At 35.7% G+C, this 14665-nt stretch overlaps 3 pseudogenes across 1 annotated transcript in view; all 3 read left to right on the top strand.

Moving 5' to 3' along the window:
• The window catches only part of LOC148506005 (protocadherin gamma-B1 pseudogene), an 89665-nt pseudogene that overhangs the window by 66817 nt on the left and 8183 nt on the right, over positions 1 to 14665 (top strand). The gene's annotated exons all lie outside the window — the stretch shown is intronic.
• LOC148506010 (protocadherin gamma-B2 pseudogene) lies at positions 3021 to 6687 on the top strand (annotated as a pseudogene).
• On the top strand, positions 9234 to 11942 carry LOC148506011 (protocadherin gamma-B2 pseudogene; annotated as a pseudogene).

Here is a 14665-nt window from a genome sequence, read left to right on the forward strand (position 1 = left end):
TAGATAAACTTTTATGCACTGGCAAATATTAAAAATGGAATCAGTTTGACTTGCCAACAGTCTCAATGTCGACAATTACATCGTATAATAACATTAGTATTGTGTCGGCATATTGTGTTCAACATTACACCACCAACAATGTGATTGTCACGTAATTAACTACCTCCACTTGAATATAGTTTTTTTTTCTGGTAATATTTATATTTGTTTGTTAAAGTGAAAAAAAATATTATAACAATCATAAGCTAATTTTATTTTTGACCAAGAAAAGAAATTGTGTATTAACATGGCATCAGTGTACGCAATCTGCAGTAACACAAAATTCTGTACGAACCTGGAAGTAAAAGGACATTTTCTGTAACCAATAAGACAGTTACATTGATCATAGTGATGCATATATCACTATTGAAAGGAATGACTGTAACTGGTGGAGCAGATTCTGTTTTCGTAAGACAATTGGAGCTATTTACCATCATTTTGACATAACTTTATGTCTTTAAACCACTTTGAGGGGGATATGTAACAAACCTTGGAGAGATATAAAGTGGATGGAGATAAAGTACCAACCAATCAGCTTCTAATTGGCGTTTTTCAAACACATCCTGTAAAATAACAATTAGAATCTGATTGGTTGGTACTTATTTTCTCTCCAAGGTTTGATACACCTTCCCCTTATAATTATATACAGTCACTGGTTTCATTGTGACAGATTGAAGAAAGAGAAGACAAGTTCTGATGAACCGTTGCGATACTATTATCAATGAGTAGGTCAGTTATAAAATAAGAAAATTAAATACATTTTATGAAAAAAGTAAATAAACTTTTAACACTTTGAACACCACACGTAAAATAAGTTTGAGCCGCAGCCAATAGACGGAGCAGCAGACACTTCCCAATAGTGAAATTGGAATGGAATGTGGGGTGTCTGTCTAATAGTTATTATTACTGGTAGTATTTATACTACTACTGTTTACAAATGGAATTACAGGTGTCATGAGAGCTTTATTAAGTCAGCAAGTTATGTTCTAATGTAACATATTTTGTTATTTTTGGTGTTTACAGTAAATGTGATATCTGTCTTGGTCATAATGTGAAAGATTAATATATTTTGTATTAGTAGGTTTTATGAGAGTTGAATTGTTTAACCACTTGCCTGCATGGTTGCATCATTTGCGACCACACCAGGCTGTCCATTATCTGATCTGGTCTATACAACCAGTCAGATACACAGTGTGGGCAGCTGCAGGAAGAAAATATTGCCGCAGCTGCTGCTCTCAGAGGGAACTTCCAGTCCTTCTGCTTCCCTGCAGATCGGTCAGCATAGCAGGATCCCCACCCAGTGGCTGCAGAGATTAGTAGCCACTGTGAGAAAGTAAATTAACCCACCTTCAGACTCCTAGTGTGTACCTGGTTGCTGAAGCTGCAGGGAAAAAGACAGTCACGATGGTTGCGATATTCCTGATGTTCCTATGGTGGCGATCTGATGTTCCAATGATTGAAAAAAAAAATGATTTATTTAAAAAAAAATTAAATAATAAATATATATATATTTTTTAAATGAAATCATATTGGATATGTTAAAATACATGTTCATCACCTAATTCACTCATAAGAAAAAACATTTTTTAGCAGTTTTTAGAGAAAGAAAATTGACAGTTAAGCGGTCAAATTGTTGAGAGTATTGTTGTAATCAATACTTAATTTTGAAATAAAAATGTCTTTAAGCAAAATTCAGTTTGAGAGGATTATCAAAGAAAAGTTGAAAACACTATATGCATGTGTACATGAAGTGTGTATAGCAAATGTGTTTTTAAGAGTGAGATATAATGTGATAGATATTGTATAATAAACAATAATTAAATATTGTACATTCTGGGCTTAATCCTATTAGCCATGAAGGGAGTGAGTTTCTGTTGCAATGGTGTAGAAACGCCGTCAACGGCAACGGAACTTGTCCCCCTCATGGCCCAATCTCACCCAAAACTCACAGATATTGTACACAGCTCTATGGGGCTTCCCAAAAATCTGTGAGTCCAGCGGTACCATAAGTGCGGCATACAGCCGCATTTATTCGTGCCACAAGGAAACTTGTGGCTAATAGGTTTTGTTTTTTGACAGATTGTGCTTTTTGATAGCTTTTGTAGATTTGTGTACCAAAGATCCATTATACAGGAATGTCTACTACAGTATTTGAACTTATATTGCAGATAGAAAATCAGATGATCACTGGTTAATATTGATATATGTGGGTGTATATATATATATATAGTGTATTATTTTTTTTTATTTTACGCTCTGGAATTATTTTCTTTATATTTTTCTTTATCCAATTTAACATTTATTTAATAATGGGAATTAGCAAAGTTAATTACAGCAGAATATACTATGCATTTTTTTCTCAAATAAATATTTTCAGTAACTTTATTAACTTTGACATTAGAGCTTAACATTACACCAATAATGGAAAGAACAAATTACCTGTTATGTAGTAACCTATAATACATAGGTTACCACTGCAGCCAATGGCAACAGACAGTGCCTATATTCACAGATTTTGCTAATTTATTTGATATAAAAAGGCAATCTATAGGACAATCTAAAATGAGGTTTGTAAGTTATTTACATTTAAATGCAATAAGTAAATGTATGTATTCAAAACATTTATGAAGCATAATTTATATAGCATACATGCAAATATAAATGGAATGATAACACTAATAGTACAGAATACTAGAAATATTTCAGTATTGCAGTTCCCCAGTTATGCCTCTGAGCGCCGCTGTTTAACCAATAAGGAGAAGAATACAGAGCTGGAGATCCACTGGTATTTTCATCACTCACACACACTGCAGATCTGCAGGAAGACACACAGCCATTTTCTGGATTCTCTCTACACAGAATACAGGATATTTCATCTTATTTTCACATACTATTGGATTAATAACTGTATATATTCTTACACTGTGGTTTGCAAATATTGACCATCAAAAGGATTTTGCTGAAGAATTCAGGTTCTTAGGATGGCTGAGATGAAACCTCCTACACAGACATACAAAGGAATCATATGGCAAGTAATATTTCCCTTCTTATTATCATGGCTGTGTCATTCAGTCTCTGGTCAGATTCATTATTCTATTGTAGAAGAGATGAGAAAAGACTCTGTTATAGCAAATATTGCAGCAGACATTGGATTAGATATTGAACAGCTCTCATCTAGAAAGCTGAGAATTGTATCTGATATTTCTAAAAAATATTTTTATGTAAATGTAGATAATGGAAATCTGTACATTAAGGACAGGATAGACAGAGAGACACTGTGTGGGGCAGCAGCTACCTGCTTCCTAACCTTTGATGCTGTGGTTGAAAATCCCTTAAATGTTTTCACAGTTAAAATAGAAATTCAGGATATAAATGATAATTCTCCTGTGTTCTTCCATGATACATACACATTAGAAACAATTGAATTAACTACACCTGGAATACGATTTGTTTTACAAAGTGCAGAAGACCCAGATATTGGTGTGAATTCAGTACAGACATACAGGCTCAGTGACAATCAGCATTTTACACTAAGTGAAAGCAGCAACCCAGATGGGAGTATATTTCTAGAACTTGTATTAGAGAAACCTTTAGATAGAGAGATACAGAAAATTCATAAACTGACACTAACAGCCTTGGATGGAGGAAACCCTGTGAGATCTGGTACTGCAATAATAAGAATTATTGTTACTGATGTAAATGATAATTTTCCAGTATTTACACAACAAGTATATAAAGTCAGTGTGAATGAAAATATTCCAATCAATACCACAGTAATCACCATCAATGCAACAGACAGAGATGAGGGTGTCAATGGGCAGATCATATATTCCTTCAGCAAAACATCAGGAAATGTCCATTATACAGGTGCTTTTAATATCCATCCTATAAATGGTGAAATGAAAATAAATAATAAGTTAGATTTTGAATCAATTAAGAATTATGAACTCTCTGTACAAGCAAAGGATGGTGGTGGCCTTGCCTCCCATTGTAAAGTATTGGTAGAAGTGATAGATGAGAATGACAATGCTCCAGATATATCCATCACCTCATTATCTAGTCCTATTCCTGAGGATTCTGCACCTGGCACAGTGATAGCTCTGATAAGAGTACGTGATCAAGATTCTGGTGCAAATGGAGAAGTTGACTGTAAGCTTATAGAACAAACAACCTTTAATTTGATGCTATCATCTGACAGTTATTATAGAATTGTTACTACAGGTTCTTTGGACAGAGAGAAAGTTCATAGTTATAACATCACAATTTTAGCTACCGACAGAGGATCTCCCCCACTTTCCAGCAGAAGAACCATTGGATTGGTGATATCAGATGTTAATGACAATCCCCCAATATTTATGAAATCTACTTATGTTGCTTATGTACCAGAGAACAACTTACCAGGAGCCTCAATATACAGTATACAAGCTTTAGATCCTGATACTGGAGACAATGCTAAAATTATATATTCACTATTCAGTGCTAATACAGAAGATCTCCCAGTGTCCTCTTATTTGTCCATCAATATAGAGACTGGAGTTCTCTATGCTCAAAGATCATTTGATTATGAGCAGCATAAGGAGTTTCTAGTACAGGTAACTGCTAGAGACAATGGATCTCCATCTCTGAGTAGTAATGCAACACTAATTATCCGGATAGTGGATCAGAATGATAATGCACCAAAAATCTTGTACCCATCAGCAGACAGTGGCGGCCCAGCTGCATATGAGATGGTCCCTTTTGCCTCTGAACAAGGTTCTTTAGTAACTAAGGTTGTTGCTGTGGATGCAGACTCTGGACATAATGCTTGGCTCTCGTATCACTTCATACAAGTGTCAGAACCGTCTCAGTTTACCATCAGTCAGCACACGGGTGAAATCAGGACATCAAATGTCTTTCAAGAGAAGGATATATTGAATCACAAGGTTGTGGTAATGGTGAAGGACAATGGAAACCCCTCTCTCTCATCTACAGTTACACTAAATCTACTTATTGCAAATGGCTTCCAACAGGTGGTTCCTAAACTCAGTAATCAACAAATTGAGGAAGATCCTCAATCTAACTTGCAGTTATACTTAGTAATCACCCTAGCACTCATTTCTTTGCTATTTATTGTTACTGTGGTATTGGTTCTTATATCAAAATGCAAGAAGTCTGGACAACCCCCAATTTTTGGTCCGTTAAGTTCAAGTTTATATCCTCAAGTTGATCCAAGTTTATATCCTCAAGTTGATCCCAGGATCCTCTCTCAATATACAAATGGGACACTGACACTTCCCTACTCGTACAATGTGTGTGTGGCTTTGGACCCCGGTGAAAGTGACTTTACTTTTATGAAACCAAATCAAGATGTCCCTGTGGATAATCTAATTGATGCTGATGATTCAGGACTTGGAAATGAAGGTGTGAAAGAAGACTTGCCAACAAATAGCCTTAGAAAGGTGAGTTTATTTACATTGTAGCAGTACATTTGGAACAAATAAATAAAATGCAACTTACAGTTGTTTTGAGGATATTTGAAGATGAAACAAAGTTACCTTAATTTGAAATGCCATATTAGTAATAAAAACAAAAGCAAAAATTTTATTTGTGTTCCATTAAGAATGATTCTTGAACTTGTTTAGACCTGCTTCTTTTCTTAAATGATAGTGATGTTTTACAAGTAGTACTTCTTTGAGAGATGTAATTTACTAATGTAATGATAGCATAATAGATTGGGTTTGATCAGATAAATAGTACCTTTTTCTTGTATTTTGATTTAAATTGTATCTTAGTCTAAATCTTTCATGACAAAAGTACAGTCATAAATTTGGGTAACTTTTATGGAATTTCAAATGTTGAATATGGTTTGTTTGGGCCTTTTAGTCTGTCAATCTTTATATCTTTTTGTTGAAGAGATAAATTGTATTATAACAATCAACATCATAAAAAATAAATTTTTCCATTTTTGTAAAAGTAAAAATATACGAACATGGCATATGAATATACAATCTGCACAAAATACTGTTCAAACTTGGAAGTGAGTTAAAGAAAATGTTCTGTAATCAATAATAGTGACCATAGGGTAGTGGATAGATTCCCTTCAGTATTTGTACCCTGATATCATCAGTTTTACTGTTCAACGTCATTCCCTACTATCCAAGTGGGCATAAAGGATAAATATAAACCTGTGGTGAGCGAATCAAGCCACCATGCCCAAAACATGATGAGTGAAGCGAGCCCGCGAGGAGACAAATTTCTTATTTTGGAGGCCTTTATGGGCATAGAACCGCACTTCCGCCCTCAGTCCACTTCACTTCCAGGTATAAATACTGAATTGGTTCTATACACTACCATGACCATAGTGATGCATGCACCACTAATGAGAGGAATGACTCTACCTGATGGTGCAGGCTTTGTTTTTATGTAAAACAGGAACTATTTACCATGATTGTAGAATAGTACTGTTACTTCATCTCTATCATATGCTTTTAGTAATATAGACTGTCAATGGTTTCATTGTGACAGATTGAAGAATCAGATAAAGAGTTTGGAAGTAGTGATGTGATACTATTTTCAATGAGTAGGTTCAGTTGTGAAATAAGAGTATTAAAGACATTCTATGGAAAAGTAAATAAACCTTTAACACCTAAACCACCACAAGAAAAATAGTTTTTGAGCCACAGGCATCAGGGACTTCTCAATTGTGAAACTGAATGGACTGAGAATACTGTAAAATGTGTTCTACACAGTTCTAATAGGGAACAGGAATGTCCTGATCCAAAATTATAGTGAGTGTCCTAAATCTTGCGGGGTTTTTTTCCAGAAATTAGTAATATTAGCTTTTCATATTACATTACGTTGCATCTACATATATCTGCAATTCAGTTTTTAATTTTCAATATATATTCTACAATATAATAATTGAAAATACATTTTGTGTATGTCTGAGTTGGTGTGAAAGTGTTCTACAGTATGTACTTAAGCTTTATCAGTGTTCATCATGTAAGTGGTGCTCCAAGACAAAATTCATAAATTCTATGGAGAGGAGACACATAGGGCATTCTCTTTCCATCATATGTACATCTGGATAGTGTTTGCGTTTGTTATTTTTGCATTATTATATTACAAATGTGACTAAACAGTATGGGAAATCTTCAATTTTGGAGACATTTTTGGAAAAAAATATTAGCATATTAAGTGCTTAAGTGTATGAATATATATGTTGGTTATATATAGAGGGTCCACATACATCTATACTTCGTGCACTACAAGTCGCGTTACACATAATGCGTGAGCACTATGTGACTTGGCAGTGCCGAGCGTGACATTTTCAATTAAAATGCATCTTATTCGCTAAGCAAATAGCACGCATAAGCAGCTTCTGCTGATTAAACTTATATGCAGCATGACTGTCTTCTGTTTGCAACAGTGGTTATAGCTGCATGCGACATGCTAAGTTACAGTGTCAGCAACTGTGACACTGTAATATAGCATGTCACATGCAGATACATCACACACAGAATATAGGCATGTTGCATACCATTTTAAAAGCTGCTACTGCATTTACATCACTTTGCGAATAAGACACATTTTAAAGGAAAAAGTCACGTACAGGGGCGTATCTATAATGGGTGCAGGGTTTGCAGGGAACACGGGCCCCTGGGTCCAGGGGGGCCCCGCACCGCACACCCTGCACCCATAATATTACTTACCTCTCCGGAGTCCCACATCGGTGCAGGCGTCCGGCGCTGTAAAATGTATGGAAAATGGCCGCGGAGGACATTTTCCCATCGTTTGCGCATGCACAGTACAGGGAAAATTGCCGCTGCGGCCATTTTCCCGGTGACCTGTGCACACACTATAGACTCTGGGCACACTCTAGTGCCCAGAGTCTATAATTCTGGCACTGGCCACGCACAGCTCAGTGTGCTGCTGGCCGCAGGGCGGAGAGGAGGAGGCCGATGTTGGAGACTGCACACGGGCCCCCTCCTCTCTAGAAATGCCCCTGCACAAGTAACAATGCTTGGCGCTCCCGAGTGGCATGACTAGAAGGGCTGATTAATGCACAAGTAGGCTAGAAGTATGTGGACACATCTGTAAAGATTATTGTTATCATTATTTTTTTTTTATCATAATATCTGTCTGGTCGCAAAAATTAATTTTGAGACAAATTTTAGAAAACAGCTGAAAAAATACATATATGTTTAAATAAAGTGTTTACAGCAAATTAATGTGTACATTGATAGTTATTATAGTTATTAGCATATACTTATAAATCCCCATGAATTTCCGCAATACAGTACAGAGCAAAGATACAAAACTGGGTAAAATAAGTAACAGAAAAATATGAATAATTAAATATTGTGCATTTTGTGTACAGAAAAAAATTATGTATTCATATCCACTAGGAGTTCTTATATTGCAGATAGAAAATCAGATAATTACTGGTTAATACTGATATAGGTGGGTGAAAACGTATTGTATATTATACTTCTTTTTTCTACTAAGTACATTCTGGAAATATATATTTTATAGTTTTCTTTATTCCTTTTAAAATGTATTAAATTGTGGGAATTTTCTAACTTAACCATAACAGATATACTAAAAACTAATACATATACTATGAATTAGCGTTAAATCAAATATTTTAACTAACTTTATTTATTTTGAAATTAGAGCTTTGCACCATTAATGAGAATAACAAATTATTGACACATGCAAACTTATTATACATAGGTCAGTACTGCAGTCTATGTCAACATACAATGTCTATATTGTACACATATTGCACATTTATTTAAAATATAATAGCAAGTCAAAGCAGAATATGCAAATTGCTGACATTTTAATGTAGTAATTAAATGTATCTATAAATCAAATTGCAAAGATAAGTTACATGGTAATAATAGTAATACAGGATACTGAAAACATTTCAGTATTGCAGTTCCCCAGTTATGCCTCTGAGCGCCGCTGTTTAACCAATAAGGAGAAGAATATAGAGCTGGAGATCCACTGGTATTTTCATCACTCACACACACTGCAGATCTGCAGGAAGACACACAGCCATTTTCTGGATTCTCTCTACACAGAATACAGGATATTTCATCTTATTTTCACATACAATTGGATTAATAACTGTATATATTCTAACACTGTGGTTTACAAATATTGACCATAAAAAGGATTGTTTTTGCTGAAGAATTCAGGTTCTTAGGATGGCTGAGATGAAACCTCCTATACAGACATACAAAGGAATCAGATGGCAAGTAATATTTCCCTTCTTATTATCATGGCTGTGTCATTCAGTCTCTGGTCAGATTCATTATTCTATTGTAGAAGAAATGAGAAAAGACTCTGTTATAGCAAATATTGCAGCAGACCTTGGATTAGATATTAAACAGCTCTTATCTAGGAAACTGAGAATTGATTCTAGTGTTTCAGACAAATATTTTTACATCAGTCTAGATAATGGAAATCTGTACATTAAGGACAGAATAGACAGAGAGACACTGTGTGGGGCAGCAGCTACCTGCTTCCTAACCTTTGAGGCTGTGGTTGAAAATCCTTTATATGTTTTTACCATTAAAATAGAAATTCAAGATATAAATGATAATTCTCCTGTGTTCTTACCTGATACATTCACATTAGAAACAATTGAATTAACTTCACCTGGAACAAGATTTGTATTACAAAGTGCAGAAGACCCAGATATTGGTGTGAATTCAGTACAGACATACAGGCTCAGTGATAATCAGTATTTTACACTGAGTGAAAACAGAAACCCAGATGGGAGTAAGTTTTTAGAACTTGTATTAGAGAAACCTTTAGATCGAGAGACACAGAAAATTCATAAACTAACACTAACAGCCTTGGATGGAGGAAACCCTGTGAGATCTGGTTCTGCTTTGATAAAAATCATTGTTACTGATGCAAATGATAATTTTCCAGTATTTACACAACAAGTATATAAAGTTCATGTAAATGAAAACATTCCAATCAATACCACAGTAATCACCATCAATGCAACAGACAGAGATGAGGGTGTCAATGGGCAGATCATATATTCCTTCAGCAAAACATCAGGAAATATTCACCGTACAGGTACTTTTAGTATCCATCCTATAAGTGGTGAAATTAAAATAAATAGTAAGTTAGATTTTGAATTGACAAATAATTATGAGCTCTCTGTACAAGCAAAGGATGGAGGTGGCCTTGTTGCCCATTGTAAAGTATTGATAGAAGTGATGGATGACAATGACAATGCTCCTAAAATATCCATCACCTCATTATCTAGTCCTATTCCTGAGGATTCTGCACCTGGCACAGTGATAGCTCTGATAAAAGTGCATGATCAAGATTCTGGAGAAAATGGAGAAGTTGACTGTAAACTTATAGAAGAAACATCTTTTAATTTAATGTTATCATCTGACAGATATTATAGAATTGCTACTATAGGGTCTCTGGACAGGGAGAAGGTATCTAGTTATAACATCACCATTTTAGCTACTGACAGAGGATCTCCCCCACTTTCCAGCAGAAGAACCATCAGATTAGAGATATCAGATGTTAATGACAATTCACCAATATTTATGAAATCTACTTATGTTGCTTATGTGCCAGAGAACAATTTACCAGGAGGCTCAATATACAGTGTACAAGCGTCAGACCCCGATACTGAAGACAACGCTAAAATTATTTATTCAATTTCCAGCAATAATACAGAAGATCTCCCAGTGTCCTCTTATCTGTCCATTAATATAGAGACAGGAGTTCTCTATGCTCAGAGATCATTTGATTATGAGCAGCATAAGGAGTTTCTAATACAGGTAACTGCTAGAGACAATGGATCTCCATCTCTGAGCAGCAATGCAACATTAATTATCTGCATAGTGGATCAGAATGATAATGCACCAAAGATCTTGTATCCATCAGCAGACAGTGGTGGCCCAGCTGTGTTTGAGATGGTCCCTTTTGCCTCTGAACAAGGATCATTGATAACTAAGGTGGTTGCAGTGGATGCAGACTCTGGACATAATGCTTGGCTCTCGTATCACTTTTTACAAGTGTCAGAACCATCTCACTTTATCATTAGTCAGCAAACGGGTGAAATCAGGACATTACGTGTCTTTCAAGAGAAGGATATATTGAATCACAAGGTTGTGGTGATGGTAAAGGACAATGGAGACCCCTCTCTCTCAGCTACAGTTACATTAAATATCCTCATTGCAAATGATTTCCAACAAGTGGCTCCTAAACTCAGTAATCATCTCATAGATGAAGATCCTCAATCTAATTTGCAGTTATACTTAGTAATTGCCGTAGCACTAATTTCTTTGTTGTTTATTATAACTGTTATGCTGATCGTTATATCTAAATGCAATAAGTCAAAACCACCTCCACAGTTTGGTGCTCTAAATTCAAACTTATATCCTCAAGTGGATCCCAGGATGCTCTCTCAATATACAAATGGGACATTGACACTTCCCTACTCATACAATGTGTGTGTGGCTTTGGATCCAAATGAAAGTGACTTTACATATGTAAAACCAAATCAAGATGTTCCTGTGGATAATCTCATTGATGCTGATGATTCAGGACTGGGAAATGAAGGTGTAAAAGAAGATTTAGCAACAAATTGTCTTCTACAGGTGAGTTTTTGTAAAATACAAGCCAATATTCTAGTATACATAGAACAAGTTTATGATAAGGAATATGATACTAGAGTTATTTGGCACACTGTAGGCCTTATTCAGATTTTTCCACAATGCATGTCCACACCAAATGCTTACTCTACTTTGGCCATATCTAAATGTCCCCTTCCCTTGTCTACATGCCCTTGTACCAACCTCATAGATGTACTGAGTCACATTGCAGAAGACGCACATGCACACAAAAGAGTGCAAATTACATCCAACTCTGAATAATGCCACAGTGGGTAAAATACACATAAAGATGCATCACATTAACATGTACACTATACTGAGCTTAAAGAGTTTTAAACAAATTTGCTTTATGCATAGAAATGTGTCCCTGCAACTGGTTGGAGCAATGGTTCCTACTTTGGGAAACCCAACATTATCTTACACATATCACATTTTAACAATATATTATAGTGTATCTGAGCTACTGTAGCTATTTAAAAAAATCACTTTTCAATGCCAAATATTCCAAATTACGGAATATTCCGAAATACAGAATTTATTTAGCATGACTGAATTGTGAAACATTTGCTTTTTGATGGTTCACTGTATACAAACTTTGTTTAAGGCACAAAATTATTAATATAATGTATAAAATTACCTGCAGGCTGTGTGTATAAGGTGTATAGGAAACATAAATACATGTTATGTATGAACACAAACTTTGTTTGAGTCACAAAATTATTGAAAACATTGTATAAAATTACCTGCAGGCTGTGTGTATAATGTGTATATAAAACATAAATGCTTTCTGTGTTTAGATTTGGGTCCCATTCCCATTTCATGATGGTATGCAATTATTCCAAATTATGGAATATTCTGATATCCAAAATATCCCTGGTCCCAAGCATTTTGGATATGGGAGACTCAACCTGTATTTTAAAGGGTAATTTACACTTACTTCTGGTCATTAACTCTTGTAATTTTAGCCACTTTGTAAGTTAAGAAGAAACTTAGCATTTGATATTTTCTCCAACTGCATTTTATGTTTTTGTTTTTGAAAACAAAAATGTAAAACTGTATTACTGATTATATTGTAGTAGAGTAAATATAGTGCATATGGTATGTATGTGCAAGGTATCTTGTTTCAGAAAATTAATAACTTGAAAGAATATATGGAGCACTCCAGACCGCAGGTATCAAAGCAACAATCACTAAAATAAGGGCAGGGATGCCAGGAATGGAAAGTCCCCATGACTACTATCCAAAGTAGAGTGCTTAGGGAAAAATTATACCTTTTTTTTCCCTCTAAGATAGAATGTAAAAGGCTTGAAACCACTTCAGGTTCTAAAGGACTGATGCACCAGCAATTTTGCAAGGGCCTATTTATGGGAGGGTTGGAGTGGATACTGTGCCTGTTGAACTAGTACTGCAGCCATCCAAAAATGTGTTATTTTTATTCCAAAGATTTATTTGTCAACTGCTTGGACTTTCCCATGTCTTTGAGACATCCAGAGACTTGAGAACTTTGAAATGTTACAGCAAGATCCATATGTTAAGAGTGTGTATCTCAGGACTTGTAACACTTACCTGATTGGTAACTAAGGGGGACCAGAAACTATTTGTCTTATTGAAGTAGATTTGGTTTATCATACCTCCCAACATCTTCACTCTTGAAATTGGGCTCCTGTTTGTGCAGAAAGCCTCCTGGGGAGGAGACGTTACTTCATGGCATGCCCCTCTTTTCATCACTTTGGGTTGTGCCCAGCATTTGTGAAGATGCTGGGCTGCCCCCAGGGCTCTCCCCACAATGCGAACAGATGCCATGTGCATGCACTTGGCATCTTTTCACCTGCTGATCTGCTATGCTATGCATATCAGTGGTGACAGTGGTCCCTTCAATTTCCCCCACCATGGAACACTGGCCTGTGGTTGGGACAGCGGGACTGTCCCACTGAAAGCAGGACAGTTGGGAGGTATGGGTTGAGCACAATGAGTATAGAATACTATTGTAGATATATACTGTACAGCTTATAGCATTGTACTGCATACATTTATTACATGGTTCTCTGCATGAGGAACGTCCTTGATGGTTATGGCATTGAAATCCAAATACTTTTATTGCTTTTAAATGTCACGACTGATAAATAATGTAATGAGGTCCTTACATCGGCAATTACTAAAAAAAAAGTCACTGTTCTGCTTTTTTGCCCAATATAAGGATTCCCCAATCCAAGAATATGCACCCATATATTGCCGATATTTTTCAGTGATTTTCATATCTTTTTCATCCATAGATCGGATCTAAAAATCATGAAAGCGCCCATACATCATCTCAAAGGGTTGTAATTTTTCTAGTCACATTTCAAGAAAGTTGGACAGCAAACCGGCTGTCCATTACCATACACTGGCAATATACAGCAAAATCCAACATGTTAGACAACTGGATTCACAGATTCTGATTACTTTTCATCAGAGTTGGCAATCAGTGAACCCCAAACATTTTTTATACAATCATCTGAAAAACTGAGAATTGCCACAATTGATTGCTGATGTATGGGCCCCTTCATGTTCCATTATTAATGAGAATTGAAAATTGTTTAGAGTTGGTTCTTTTACACATTTGTGCTTTAGAAAAGATCTATTTTGAGAGAGGTAATTCAATAACTTATCAATACCATAATAATTATGGTTTACTAGGTGTTCTATTAGTAGTTAATTTTGACTTACATTTTTGTATTTAGCTATAGATACTGTAGCATTAATAACAAAAGGTTAGGATTGGAAATTATAACTTTTTCTTTTGGAATTACCCTAATTGATGTTGCAGGATTTGTTTTCTTAAGATGCCTGGAGCTGTTTTTTTTTATTAGCAAATTATGTAAATAATGCAGGGGGATTCGTCCGCGGCGGGGTGCAGGGGGGCCCGGCAATGTCCGATGCTGTGGAGAATGTAGCTGGTGAGAGAATGGCTGCAAGCCACTCCCATGCAGACAGTCAATGGACAA

This window comes from Taudactylus pleione, unplaced genomic scaffold (genome assembly GCF_031769625.1).
Source record: "Taudactylus pleione unplaced genomic scaffold, aTauple2 ptg000431l, whole genome shotgun sequence".
NCBI classification, from domain to species: domain Eukaryota; kingdom Metazoa; phylum Chordata; class Amphibia; order Anura; family Myobatrachidae; genus Taudactylus; species Taudactylus pleione.